The following is a 15,533-nucleotide window of genomic DNA, read 5'->3' on the forward strand; positions in this document are numbered from 1 at the left end:
GTCTCCACATGCATGTTGTGCCATGAACACTCATACACACACACACACACACACACACACACACACACACACACAAATTAATTACAAGTTTTTTTTTAAAAAAGGTCTTTTCTAAGCTGGATATAGTTCTATAATCCTAGGACTCGGGAGCCTAAGGTGGGAGAATTGCCTGAACTATATATTGAATTCCAGGACAGCCTGGACTACAGAGTGAAACCCTGTCAAAAGGAAGAGAGAGAGAAAGAGGTGGGAGGTATGGAGGAAAGGAAAGAAGGAAGAGAACAGAGAGAGAGAGACAGACAGACCGACAGAGAGAGAGAGAGAGAGAGAGAGAGAGAGAGAGCTGTAGTCAATGGGGAACACGTTTAATCTCAACATTTGGGAGGCAGAATCAGGTGGATCTCTGTGAGTGAGTTTAAGGCCAGTTTTGTCTGTATAGAGAGTTCCAGATCAGTCAGGGCTTCACAGTGAGGCCCTGTCTCAGAAAAAGAAAGAGGAGGAGGGGGAATGACAGAAGGAAGAAAGAGAAAGTCACCATCACAAACGCCCCCTCTGCAGAGCCAGCTATCTGACCCCTGCTCTGTGAGCTGATGCCAGGTTCTTGTGAGCAACTATGACTGAAATAATTACTTTATACAGACAAGAAACAAACACACTTGCTGCTTCCCAGGGAGGTCACCAAGAGTCAGGGTGGCACTCCAGCTTCACCAGGAAGGAGACCAATGAGAAATTGATCAGCAAAGCCCCAATTCCCACTACATCACGGATGAGCCCCAGACATATAGACCACATGAAAGAAGCCAGACCTGAAATGCATTATCAGAAATGTCCAGAACAGGCAGGCGCATTTAGCTGTGGCTATGAGGTGCACAAAGGGGAAGTGGGGTCCAATGCTAATGGACATAGAGACTCCTTAGTGGGGAGGGTGAAGACAGTATTTCATAATGAGACTCAATTCACACACGCATACTATGCTGACCCCCCTTTCCCCATGGCTTCACATGACAGGGAGCAGGAAGAGGACATGGATGACCACCCAGAGGCCACAGCTACAGGGCTTCAAAACCACAGGTGAGGTATGTTAATAATGAACAAAACTCTTATAAACCTAAACTGTCCTGGAGGCAGAAAGTACACAGAAGAGACTTGTCCCTCCCTTGTACTGGATCGCCACCTCTTACAGCTTAGTTTTCCCTGAGCCGAGTCACTGTATTCTTTGCTTAGCCAGCAGCTAAACATGGCTTTAATGCTACATCACTCCATGGCAGAAAACAAAATAGTAAAGAGGGACCAAGTCATCACCAACAGTCACCTCACAATGTCCCACTTCTTCAGACTGTCGCTTTTCAGTTCAATTTTGGGAGAGACCTACAACGATCCAGCCAACAAGCTTTGCCCAAAAGTTGTAGATACATGGCTCCAGGGCCCCAGAATGGACAATGCCATAATGGGGAGCCATCCTGGTCTCTGAGGTGAGGGGCATATCTAGGCAGGAGACAGCAGCACCCTGAGCTCAGGAGATGGTGGGTGAGTGCCTGGGATGTTGAGGGTGAGTGAGGTCTCTGGAGCTGTAGGCTTCCCTGTAACACACCAGGGATGCTCAGATCCCAGCATTCAGGGACAGCCTCCTGTAGAGGGATGGTTTGGGGGCAGCCATGTCCACAGGTCTGGGTGCACCTCCTAAACACTGCTCAGCCAGGTGCCCTCCTGCAGCTCCTTGTGTTATTCAATTATTCCTGGGAAGTTAGGGACAAGGCATGAATAATTCAAAGCAAGGGGCTTTAAATCTAATCACTCCCTGTGCTGCCTGAGCTCTGACAGAGTGACTGGAGCAGACACAGAAAGCTGAGCTATGGGGCGGGAGGTGGGGGTAGTGGGGGAGGGTCTGCAACAAGAATGTGGGGCCAGCATTGCACACAATTGAGAGCTGAGGCTGGTCCTGGGCCTTGGGAAGGTACCTAACCATGCCAGGCCTTAGTTACCATGTCTATAAAATGGGAATAAAAGTAGGGTCTTCATCCTGAAGATGGGCTGAGTATGCAAAGAAGTAGCCAATGTAAGGCCCCTGTATCCATGACAGATATCTTCAAGGGTTCCCAATAAGTGTATAACATCAGACAATGTCAAGCTCTATATGTACTGTTGGTTTCTCATACACACATGTAGCCCACTTTGTGATATGTGAACAAACATGTACTCTTGCCAGATAGGATGCCAGCAGCAGACAAAAGAAAGGGTTCCACCCAAGTCTAGTCTGGGGAACAATGAGCTTCCTAGAGTTCCTTATAGGAGCACGGGTGACCCAAAGCAACGGCATCACTGGAAAGCCCACCCCAGACAAATGATGACTCCTGAAGGATGTATCCCCAGAGCTCCCTGCACAACTTGCACACAGCTCCATGCAAGAGTCTTCTCTCGCCAGCATTTACAGCTCCTACAGCCTTAAGGAGGACCTTATGACTGTCTTCAATTCCCTAAGCTTTTTAGAGTCTTGTGAGCCATCCTCTTCCTTCCAGGGGAAAAATGTTTCAGTTAGAAGGCAATAGTTACAGAACACTTAGAAAAACTTTTACCTTCCCACTGACAGGAAGCCCTTTTCACTTCACTCAGACCAACCCAAATTGCCAGTGTCACTCCTGTGCTTTGTTCTTTGAATATTGGCAGGGCAGTATTGTGACAGTGGATCTAATAAGAGACAGCCACTAAGTAACCAAGGAGCAGGTACTGTATACAGCAAGGAAACACTGGACAAGGGGTAATTCCTGCCCTACACTAGATGAAGCAGGATGACTTGAAATTTCATCACACCACTTAAACCAAGAAGCAAGAATGTTTCTGAATCGTTTCTAGAATTTTCTATCGAATATTTTTTGGCTAGAGTTGATCACAGCTATTTAGAAAGTGTTTTGTGCTGGCACATAGCAGATGCAGACCATAGGCTGTGGGTACTATCCCACCTTTATGAAAATCGTGTGGGTCATTGGGATGGAGAGATGCTTCCCTTGTTTGTTCAACAGTACAAGTTTAGCCACATGAAGCAAGCTTGTGTACCTGCTAACTACCATATATAGAAATGTGTCTTGCTAATAGAGGCAAGAGAATATAGCTTATTATTTTCTCCACAAATGTCCCGCCAGTCCTATCGCTTTTGAAATGATACATGAAGGAGAAGCTGAACCCCAGTCATCATCATGGTGAACCTGGTAGTGGCCTGCACTCCTGCCAGCTTGAACAGCACCTTCAGCTCCAAGGTTAGAAGAACAAGACAGCCATCTTCCCTGCCCTCAGTGTATATATGGTGAGTTGAAAGCCAAGAGTAGCATCCCTAGCTACATGTGATATCCTCTTCCCAGCCACCCAGCCACCCAGCCACCCAGCCCTTCCTCTGTCCTTACTGCTCAGGAAGGTTCCACAATTTGGGTCAGGCTTATATCAGCACAAACCTTCCAGGTACCGTCGCTGGACCCAGATGCTCCCAAATCTTCATCTATGCACCAGCTGAGGTCCAAGAATCAAGGGTTGAGCTCCTTTAATAGGATGGTTGCCCAATACTGCTATTGGGGTTCAGGACCCCAGAGACAAGTGCTTGAGTGACACACTCGGCATCTGGCTAGAATCCTGGCCATGAGCCTTTTTCTGGACTTCCCTTCTCCAGCCTCCAGCCATGTTTTCCCCACATTCAAACAGACCTCTAGCTGTTCTCTGTGAACTAATAGGCTACACCATGCCCCCCCAAATTCATATTCTGAAGTCAACAACCAGTGTTTACTTCACACCGAGTGGGCATGTTTTGAAGGAACGCCTTTAAGAGATAATTAAGAATAATTAAGCTTAAATACCATAATGGGATGAGCCCTAACTCAACACAGCTGATGTCTACATTAGAAGAGGAGGCCAGAGGATGAAGAGATGGCCCAGTGGTTAAGGGGGCATACTAGCCTTCTAGAAGATGCAAGTTTGATTCCCAGCACCTATTTGGAAGTTCACAACCATCCATAACTCTTGTTTCAGGGAATCCAATGTTCTCACCTGGTCCCTGAGAGCACAGCACATACATGGTACACATTCATACATGAAGACAAATATGTACTCACATAAATTTAAAGTCAATAAATTTTATAAGGAAGAAGTTAGAATTAGGTGGGATGGCCCACACCCATTGTCTCAGCACTTGGAATGTGAAGGCAGGAAGATCAGGAGTTCAAGGTCCCCTTTGGATACATAGAGTTCAAAGCCACCTGGCCTACATTAAAACATGTCTCAAAACAAAAAAAAAAAAAAAAAAAAAAAAAAAAAGGAGGAGGAGTATGAGACATTATGATAATGATGATGATGATAATTGGGGCCACCCACAGAGGGGTAACCAAGTGGAAACACAAGAAGACAGCCAAGGAGAAGAGGGTTTAGGAGAAAGCAAACCGTGGACACTTTGGCCATCGCCTTCCAGCCTCCTGGAGTCTGAGGAGGCAAACACCTGCTGCTTAATTCACCCAGGTATAAACACACTGACTCAGCAACGGAACCCCACAGTGGCTCCTCCTATGGACTCTCCATCCAGACACCAGAGTCCCAATGGTAAGTCAGTGTATGGGCCTGTGCCCCACCTCTCTGAGCTTCAAGTATCAAGAAGATGTCCCTGGGTCCTGGTCCTCTACAGGCCAGGATCATGGTCAGGGCAGTAGGCAGAAAGATGTTTTCTTGAATTTAGTTTTTCCAAACTCTTCTGATAAGTGTGAGACCCTGGGAAGGGTATGGTTTGCAGCACAGTCCAATTTAGGGTTGGGAAATATAAGAAGAGACGCACCAGGTAAAGGAGCCAGAGAACGGCAAGGAAGATTCCTGCAGACCAGAAAGCCCGGGATGAGGGTGGACTGTCTACAAGTGGCACATAGCAGGTAATGGCACATGTGTACATGAATGTTTGGAAGCCATAGCAACCTCAGAGGTCTTCCTCAGTCTCCCTCCATATCGTTTCTTGAGGCAAGATCTCTCACTTAACCTTAAGCTCTTTGATGTGGCTAGGCTGGCTGGCCAGTGAGCTCCAGGGATCCACCTGTCACCACCTCCACTCAGTGGTGGGGTTACAGACATGTGCCACTGTGTCCACTTTTGCATGGGTATTGGGGATTCAAACTCATGCTTCTGAAGCAGCCACTTGACTAGCTGAGCCATCTTTTAGGGACACCATCAAACCACACCTGGACTGTTCTACCCATAGAGAGCTCAGCTTGCCTTAGAACTCACAACTACAAGCTTCCAGAACCTGGGGAGGCACACACACAGTTACATCCTGCATCTTCAAGTCAGACGCCCACTGTGAAGGCAGGCTGGATGAGGCCTTGGGCAACTGGAAAGTGTCACCCCTTCCCCCAGGGAGCCAGCTGGTCTGCAGTCAGAGGTAGCCCTCATCAAAAACAGTGTCTAGGCTTGAGTGTGACACTGGAGATTTGTCCTTGCAGATGGCACCCATCAGAACCAACCTTATATGGCCAGCTCCAGCTTCACCAATGTCCCCTCGTCTTACCCCACACTGGCCCGAGACACCAGAGAGCCTTAGACCAGACTCTCCTCTTCACTTGATTCCAAAACTTCAGCCCAGGCTCAGATATTGTCTAAGTTCAAGATGAAAGCCATTGGGTGGGGACCACCTGAGGTCACCTTACCTTCCTGGCTCCCTGTTGCGCCCTGTAGGGCTCAGCTCAGTAAAGGGCAGCCATTCTTCTTTTTGGCATTTTCCAAATAAGTGGATGTTTCTACTCTGGGATTTAGGAGTGACCTTTATCTGCAGTCTGGAAGGAAGCATCTGTCACCAATATGAAGCCACTAAGTCTCCCATACCTCTACTGCTCCCACATCAGGATTCTCACCGGTGCCTAAGGCTGAAGGTCCTGCCCACCATCTCCCAACTAGAAACCAACCCTCAGCCTCAAACCTAACATGAAGACCCCACCCAACTGTGGGTCATTTACCCAGGCACACACAGGTGCTGAGGAACACAGGGAAGGGAGGAGCAGAGAGCTACCAGGGGAGAAGGTATCAGGGCTGGGCTCCGAGGAGGAAAGTAAACAGCCAATAGTAGTTGGGGGAGGGGGACTAGGAAGAGGGTTTTGGTATCTAGTAGGCAGCCACAGGTCACTTCTGATAAAGCTGTCCCCAGAGCAAGTGATGCTAGGCAGAATGTTTTGTGGGATCTCTGTTCTCATAAACTATTTGGATCACCTCACCTCAGCATCTGTCTGGCAGCCCAACCTCATGTGCTCTCACAAAAGGACCAGCCAGCAGAAGCTATCTGCTCCCAGGCTACCTTCCTGGAACCCAAGGCTAGCCACAGGGACCTCAGATAACCGTTAGATGTAGTCTCAGAGTTCGTTGAAGCCCGAAGTCATACACACACACAGAGTACAGGGGTCAGACTGTGCGGTGGAGAGAAGTAAGGACCACAAAGGATTCCCATTCAGCCTTAGGAGCCTTACTGGAAGACTTGGGGAAATTAGAGGCCATGCTCCTGAGAGTGAGGGTGTCCAGAGCAACTCATGCATTTAAAGAAAGACTGATAGCAGGGACCTCGAGGTTATGGGACATTGCCATGCCCTCCCTCCCAGGAGCTCCAGCTGAGATGGACTCAAGAGAATAAGGACACAAATGAGGAGGGCCGGCCCATGATGGACAGGAAAAGGGGAAAAGGCAGCTCCTTGGGACCAGGACCAACCAGCCAGAACAGAGCTATAGTCAGCAGATCCCATCCCCACCCCTCCTGGCCAGTCACTAAAAGCCTAATTGCTGTGTCTGTCTGTTTCTCCAAGTCAAGGCCGCCATACACCAAGCCAGTCTCTGGGTCCATGCAGATTTCTTTCCCCAGTCTCTGCCTGGAAACAGGCGTCTTTCTGTGCATATCTGCACCAGACGGCCTTCATCTCTCACTGTCAATAAATCGGGCGTCTCCAGGGCAATGACTTTTACTTGGTAAATATTAAGCAGCAAGAGACAGCGACACAAGCCTCCAGTCTGGGAAACTGCAGCCAGTGCTCTGCCACCTATTGATTTGATGTCCTCCCTTCTGAGACCAGGTGTGCCTGAGCCATGCTGCAGGGGGAGCAGACCCCTCCCTGCAGGGAAGTGAGGAACAAGCCCCACCTCCACCTAGCACCGTAAGGTGGGATCCAGAGGGAGAGACCCAGGGCTCTCTGAGGTCATGTAGGTTGGATTGTAACAGCTGGTGGAGAAGCCCAACTCGGCAGAGAACGTCTGGTCCAGCTTGATGACAAGAGGAGAGGAAGCAGGGAGGTCTGGAGACAGCAGATAGAGCCAGATCGTGGCCCTGACGGTAGACCACACCTAGGTCCTCTGCCCATGGTAGTCATGGGTGAACGTGTACCCAGTTCCCTTTCCTTAGTACTCACCATTTCATGCACATTGCACAGAGACTTGGGGTCTGAGTGGTGCTGAACCCAATTCCCTGGCCCCAAAGATGGGGTCCTGTGACTCCAATACAGCCAATCTATGAATTCCATCCCCTAATTCCTGACCATCCCTCTTTCTATATAGCCTCAGAACAATCCAGCCTGCAGAGAAACAGAAGCACTGACCTTGCTGCCTACTCACTGTGAGGTTGGGGACAATTTATTGGCAGAGGCAGTGCAGGAGTTACAGGGCCTTCCTTTCCTTTCTAGAATGCACATTGTTCATGAAAAAAAAAAAAACAAAAAAAAAAAAAAACAGAATCAAGCCTTGTTGCTGCAGAGTGGAGAGGGATCCATATGAGACACCTCAATTGCTCTCATCGGCCGCTGGTCTGATTGTCTCCCTGGTAAACTGGTAACTAGTGTTGCCCCTTCTGCTGTGTCACAGCTCAGTAACTTCTTTTATACAAAAAAAATTAATGAAAGTTATTGGGGGACAACCAATTCTTCACCTTCTGCAATCCTAATCACCAAATTACCTTTAAGGAGACCTACATTACACTTGGCTCCACTTGGATATAACATCTGTATATCACTGAATGAATAAATTGATTGATGAGAAAATGAAATAAAAAGTTGAATGGATAGAGAGACAGGTGCATACATGGATAGTGGAGATGGGCAGATTAATGTTGGATAGGTGAACAGATAGGTGAGTGAGTGGATGAGTGCACTGATGGATGAATGGATGAATTTATGAACAGATAGTGGGGTTGGGATGGTGTGCAATAGATGGATGGGTGGATGGGTTGGGGGATATATGTATTGAATATGGATAGATGGATGTATTGATGGATATATTATTTGATGGGTGCAGGGACAAATGGGTGATTGACAGGTGATGGATGGATGCATGGATGGATACTAAAGATGTACAAGTGAGTGGTGGGTAGGCGGATGGGTAGATGGAGGGATGGATTGATAGATGAATTTCTCTGAGGAAAAAGAAGTCTCTTAGAAGATAGGATTATGTTTTTCACTTGTTTTTACCTAAAGTGAATTCCACAAAACAGGCTTCACAAAACACTTTTTAGCTGTACAAGACTGCCAGACAGCACTGACAGGGTCATCACCCTCGGATCCTACACACACCATGTAACATCTTTAGGAAAATCTGGCAAAATCAGGGGGAATGATTTCATAATGGCCACACACAGAATTACACTTTGAAACTATTTTCTGAAAACTGCTGTTGTTTGTGCCCTTTAAAATGCACTTTGAAACGTAGCATTAAATATATGATATATACACCATATTATATAAAATCTTTTAGGGAATGTGAAAAGTATTAAAGCAAAAAAGAATTCAATTTTTCTATTTGCTATGAGTCTCAGTCTCTTGGCTCTTTTTTAGAATAGACATCAACATTTTAAGGTGTATGTGTGTGTGTACAAATTATCAGAGAACAACTGTTGAGGGTCAGTTCTCATCTTCCACCTTGCTGTGGCAGGGTCTCTCTTGCTGTTTCTGCCACACTGGATTCTCCAGGCTAGCCTGCCAGTGAGTTTCCCCTGATTCTCCTGTCTGTCTCCCATCTTGCCATAGAAATTCTAGGATTGCAGCTGTGTAACCACAAGGATCTTCTTCACCCAGGTTTCAGGAATGTAACTCATGTCATCAGGCTTACACACAAGTGCTTTTACCTACTGAGCCTTCCTGCCGACCCAAAGCAACATCATTTAAGATAGAATTTACATAACTATTCCCACTCAATTATTCCAAAAGAGCAAAAGAAAATCCCCACTTTCCCCAGCAAGTTAAACCCACACAGTACACAGGTTTTAAGGGTCCCAACAACCATTCATTAATCTCAGATTCTTGGAATGCCCGAGAGTCTCCAGACAGGCTTTGGAGACACTTCTTGTCCTACCCTTGAGACCATAAGGACCAGAAGGGTGACACAACACAGTCACAAAGAGCCTGGCTGCAGGTAATAAGCACAGCTTCAGCTGGAAGCTCTTCTAACCCCTGTCAATGGCGTGATGGTGGCTATAGAACAGGACCCTCAACCCTTGTCAGAATGCCTGTGATAGCATACAAAGAGAACATGGTCATCAGAACTCACAGAACCATGATCAATTGGCCCTGATGCTTCCAGAGATTATGATAAAGTAGCATCTCATGGCCAGAAAATGGAAGAAGAAAAGCCAGGGGTCCCATGGTACCCTTTGAGGGCACACCCCTAATAACCTAAAGCCTCTCCCTATTAGGTCACACCTCCCAAAGTTTCCACCATCTCCTGAAGTGCCACGCTGTGGACTGAACTCTTAATACAGTCCTCTGGGAGAGTTGCAAATCTAACCCACAGCACACTCTTCTGGGGAAGCGGTCTCCCTGTGCCCTCATCTTGGGTGTCTTCGTGAAATGAGACATCAGAAAGGTCATCAGGAGGTACCCACCCTAAACCAGCTCCCATGCCCTGTGAAGCATGGTCAGGGTATCCAGACCCAACCAGCCCTAAGCTCATTTTCAGGACCCAGAGCAGGCCTCTTCCACGGGTCTAACCTAGCTCTACAGCACTAGTTGACTTGAAGGGTGCACCAGAAACCGTGAATCACAGAGGGATGGGAGCACTGCATGGCAAAGGCAAGGTGGTGACAGGCTTCCTCTCTCTACCACTATCCTGTAAAGGAGTCACAAGGATCCCAGAATTGGAATAAGGCCATCAAAATGAAACATTTTTAAGGCTGAAATTAGAAATAAATCTAATTATCTACTAATTATCTCTTGATTTGTTAGCTTGGTTCAGAATCCTTCCCTGCTTAGACCCAAAGTTCTCAGACATTTTGCTCTCAGAGTCTTGTCTGCACTTTAAAATGTGGGACCCCCCCCCAAAGAGTTTTGTCTGTGTGGGTTACATTTTTCCATATTCACTATGTTATCGTTTTCAGCTGAGACATTTTAAAAACATCCGTCCATTATATAATGTAAAAGATAACAGTAGTAAGCCCACTGCGAGCTTATATAACTAACACATTTTTAATTAAAAAAAAAAAAAACTAACTCTATTTTCCAAAAAGCATGGAGCAAGGAGAGCGGTGTTGCCTGACAGATTTGTGAATCTCTTTAATGCCTGGATTAGGAGACGACAGCTGAGTTCTCCCGGCTTCTGCCTTCAGTCTGCCTTGAAGTGTGTAGCTGAAGCACAAGAGCGCCGTGCTGAACGCAAGACACCCGGAACAGGGAGTAGTTTAATATCCATAATTTTCAGACAGTTATGGATAGAAAATTCCTAAAATTAGTTGCTAGAGACCCAGTGAAACAAGGAAGGGCCCCGGGGTGCAGACTCAAGGAGGCCCTAGTTCTCTATAACCGGTCCTCTGGGGCATGCAGCTGCAGGCTGTGCTTTGTTCTCTTTTCGGCATGGTGGACTCTGCGATGGGAAATTCATGCTCTGCTCTGCAGCAATGCACCCATCCTTGTGGTGCGTTGAAAAGGTCTTTTGTCGCTGCATGATGGTACATGCATGCAGCCTGGAGTTTTGATTTGACTGTATGTGCTGATGAGTTTTAACTGTCGTCTTGACACAACCCAGAGTCACCTAGGAAGACAATCTTAATGAGGCACTGTCTAGATCATGTTGGCCTGTAGATGCATCTTGACTGTTAATCGTGGGAAGACCCACCATTTCACAGGCTGGGCCCTGAACTACCAGTTTATGAGTGGTGAGAACTGACTGGGGAGAGCCAACTCAGCAAGCAGGGATCCACTCATACACACTTGCTCTGCTCCTGACTGTGGACATGATACTTCACGTTCCTCCCTTGACTTCCCCACATCCCTCCCACAGAAACCAAACTACAATACCATGCTTACAAGCTATCTAACTCGTTCCGTTGAAGGGATGCAGGCAAAGACATGAGATCCCCATATCGAGCCAAAAGGGTGTTAGAGCCTGCTCAAATCTCGAGCGTGATAGTCAGTCCTGGTTATCATTCTCACTGGGTTAAGAGGATCCTGAGAAATTAGTAATGCATAAGTGCAGGTACATCTGTGAAGGTGTTTCCTGAGAGGGTTAACCACAGGGTAAAAACACTCCTTGAATATGAGTGGGACAGTCCCACAGGTAGGATCCTGGATAAAAGACAAAGTGGAAAATGGAGGAAGCCTGCTAGCAAAGCAGCCCCTTTTCCATTATCTGTCTGCCTAGAGGTTAGCTGCTTTGCTATGCCCCAGGATTCCTGCCATGATGCTCAACCTTGCTGTGGGCACAAACCTTTGAAACTGTGATCCAAAAGAAATCTTTCTTCCTGTAAACTGTTTCTCTCTAGCGTTTGGCAAAGCATCAAAAGGATGCTAACACGGCCAACCATGTGAACATTGAAGTCTCACAAAGGTGAAGTAGAAAGATCCCAGGTAAACACTACATACATACCCAATGAAATGGTTCAAGATTTCTGAGCTCAAGAACCCATGCTTTTTGTCACATGTAGTAATCGGGACTGCCCTTTGTCCCACAGGGAACAGGTACTCATCCCTCAATTCTGCTAACTAGAAGCGTGATTCTGAGCTTAGATGAAAAGAGAATGTATGAGTCTGTTTTCATTATTATAACAAAATACCCGAGGCTGGCTATTTTACACAGAAAAGGGACTTACTTAATTCACAGTTCTGGAGGTTCAACTGTGTGATGCCAGTACTAGTTTAGCTCTGGCAAAGGCCTTGTCATAGATCACATGACATTGGTGGGAGTACTACAAGAAGGGTTCTCATGGAGAAACAAGAGGCCCGAGTAAGTGGGTAGACCAGGATTTTCTCCTTATAACAGTCCTTCTGTGAGAAATGCCTCAGGTTTCAGCACTTCCGAAGGTGATGTGCCCAGTGCTTAATGCCTATCATTAGGCCCTGCCTTTTAAAGGTCTCAGCACTCTTCACATGACCACAGTGAGACTCGAGTTTCTGAAACATGAATCCGTGGGGCACACACTGAAGCCATATCCAAACCTAGCTGAGTGTGAGGTCTTACATTCTCTCCACACACAGAGAACAATGTAACTATGAGAGATCCATGGAAGCCTGGCCTTTCCTGCAGAAACATGGTGTCTTGGTGATTTGGAAAATACTCGTTTCACCAAGTCATGTGGATCCTCCAAATATCAGTCAGTGTGTTTCTTTAAATAATATTTTTAAACCCACACTCATTAATAGTGCCACTAACTGTGGCCAGAGGGATGGCTCATAGGTAAAGATGCCTGCCACCAAGCCTGATGACCTGCTATCACCTAGACACACATGGTGGAATGAAAGAAATGAATATATATATATATATATATATATATATATATGTGTGTGTGTGTGTGTGTGTGTGTGTGTGTATTAAATAAATAAATGTAAAAATAAATATTGCCATTAATCATAAAAGGCTTTAAATACTGAGAAACTCCCAAACTCACAGTGGGTGCTTACAAGTTTTTCAAAATTATGATTTTCCTTTGAAAAAATATTGTCAGTTGTTTTTCCTGAAGGCCTAGGTTTGCTTCATCTGTGTACAATAAAATGTCTTCCAGGTACCTGAGCCTCACCCTTCATAGTGCAGCTGTTGATCAATCTTTCAACTGAAAATTATATTCCATGAGAAAAGTGGCTAGTTTAGCTTGCAACTCAAACATTGCAGGGTCCTTTTTGTCAAGACTACTGTTGTGTTTACTTCCTACTTTTGACATAAAACATTAAGATGCTTACTCAAATGCCAGGGTTTAATAAAATCAATAACTGTTCCTACTTTATCAAGGTCAATACTAAGTGAAAATGATATCCCATCAGCTCCTTGTCATAGTATTTTATCACAGCAACTAGAAATGAAACTAGAACTCTCAGATGAATCAATCAGATATAAAAAGGAACACGTTGGCTGTTTATATGAAGGGCAAGAATAGGCAAGACTCTGTTACCATGGAAATCATAACATCTGCCTGTATCTTGCGGTGGAGAGCATGTGGACGAGAGGGAACATGATATACATGTACAGGGAGACTCCATTTTGAAAGAAGAGTCTACTGCTTATACACAAAGAGGAACATGACAGCAAGGTCACATGGGGCCACACTGGGATAGTCAGAAGGAAGAAGCCTAGACCAAAACCTTTTTCTGTGTTTTCAAGGGAAGGATTGCATCAGGGTAGAGAAGTTAAGTGGGTTTATAATGGGAAGTTTTTCTGCGTGCTAAGGATAGAAGCATGCATACATGTTCCCGTGCACATGTTCTTGCTGGCACATGGGAAAGTGGAAGACAAGCGTGGGTGTCATCCTTAGAAACATCCTCCAGTTCCTTTGAGAATGAATTTCCATTGACCTGGAGCTCATCAATTAAACTAGAATGGCTGGTAGCAAGGCCCAGGAATCTGCCTGACTCTATCTTCCCAGAACTGAGGTTACAGTGTGCACCATCCTCTGGCTTTATGTGTGGGGTTTAGGTATCAAACTCAGGTCCTTCCTCTCCTTTGTCTCTACTGCCTGACCCATCCCCCCTCCACAATGTTTTTGTTTTGTTTTGTTTTGTTTTTAAAATAACTTCCCAGAGGCCAGATAAGGAAAACCAAGTTGTGGCAAGGACCCTGGAGCTGTAGCACATACTTCATGGCAGATGGCATCGTGGGAAGATCATGTGTGTGGTAAATGGATCATGTGGTAAGGCAAAGTGTTGAGGAGGCTGGAGTCACCTTGACCTTTCCTGGGAGCTACTGGAATCCCACAAGAAGAGCCCTGGTACTCCCTTCTCAGGGCAGTGTCCCCAGTGACCCACTTAAATCACACTAGGTTCTGCCTCTTAAAGGTACCTGATGCCATCACACTGAGAACCAAGTTTCCAGCATATAAGCTGTGGAGACACACATGATCCTCAAAGCACAGCACAACTCGCCAAACACAACTAACTCACCAAGTGGCTGAATTTTTCTACCATTACAAGCAATGAAGCTGAAGTCAACATTTAACATCCAGAAACTTCAAGGCAAAGATAGGATCCCAGGTGGAGCCAGATGGCCCTTGAGGGTAGCCTAAAATTGGCTTCACACATGGAATGGAAACCTACAGGCCAAGGGACTGATGCTGGCCTTACTGGGCCCCACCCAAGTCTTCCAGCCAGACTCCCCTAGCAACCACAGCACCTGGGTCCTGATGCCTACAGCATCAGGCTGGAGCTCTTTGCCTGTCTCCTGAGGTCAGCTCTGGCCTGGTTGGTCCACACAAACAGGCAGTATAATGGCATGGCTTACATCAATGAGTGCACAATGAACTAGTGTGGGGATTGCCAGTATGACTCTGAAAAGTTAGGGCACATTCCCTAAGTTGTCACCTCTGATGTAGCCCAGCAAGTGCTGCCCACAGCTGACTTTGTAGAGGACACCATCTGTGTTCCCATATTACATGGGTCTTTCCAACCTGGGCCAAGTTCAACTCAGTAGCCGTGAGACTTGGCCACAGTTGGATTTCACAGTTACTATGAAATGCCTGCTTTGATAATGGCTAAGCCCCTGGTCCAGCCAAGGACATTCTGGGAAGAGGCAGAGCTCACCCAGATGCTCACACAGATGGGTATGCAGATCCCATAGCCAGCAGCATAGGGAACCATCTCAGGCCCTGCTGTGGACAGCACAGGTCCAGGTGGTATATCCAGAGCCGGCCTTCAACAGTCCTTCCTCGGTCCTGGAAGGGAATGGTCTAATTATCACAGCCCTGGCCTGCATGGCTCTCCACAGAGCAGAGCCCAGTGAGAAGAGGCCTGCACTGCCAGATGGGCCTCATTAGGATGGGAGTGTGGTATTTCTTATGCAAATGAAGGCAAATAAATCCTTTGCAGAAATGTGAAGGAGGCAAATATACAGGAGCCTGAATTTGGATAGGTTCTGGATAAGAAGAGGGACCTAGCATTGCCCTGGAGGACCTTTAACCCTAGGTGCTCTGGATTTGCCTACCTGAGCACCCTAAGAGAGAAACCGAAGCCCCTGGGGGCACCTGAGGGATGATCCTGGCCAGGCCTGTAGTTGACACAAGGAATTGTTGGGGTAGGAATAGGCAGAGATGGCAAGAAGACCCCAGCTGCTAGGACAAGTTGGAAGCCATGCCCAACACTACC

At 46.6% G+C, this 15,533-nt stretch overlaps 1 protein-coding gene across 1 annotated transcript in view; it reads left to right on the forward strand.

Moving 5' to 3' along the window:
* Window positions 1–15,533, forward strand: part of Canx (calnexin) — a 1,018,992-nt gene that overhangs the window by 814,851 nt on the left and 188,608 nt on the right. The window lies entirely within an intron of this gene.

Source organism: Phodopus roborovskii, unplaced genomic scaffold (assembly GCF_943737965.1).
Source record: "Phodopus roborovskii unplaced genomic scaffold, PHOROB, whole genome shotgun sequence".
Taxonomy (NCBI): Eukaryota; Metazoa; Chordata; class Mammalia; order Rodentia; family Cricetidae; genus Phodopus; species Phodopus roborovskii.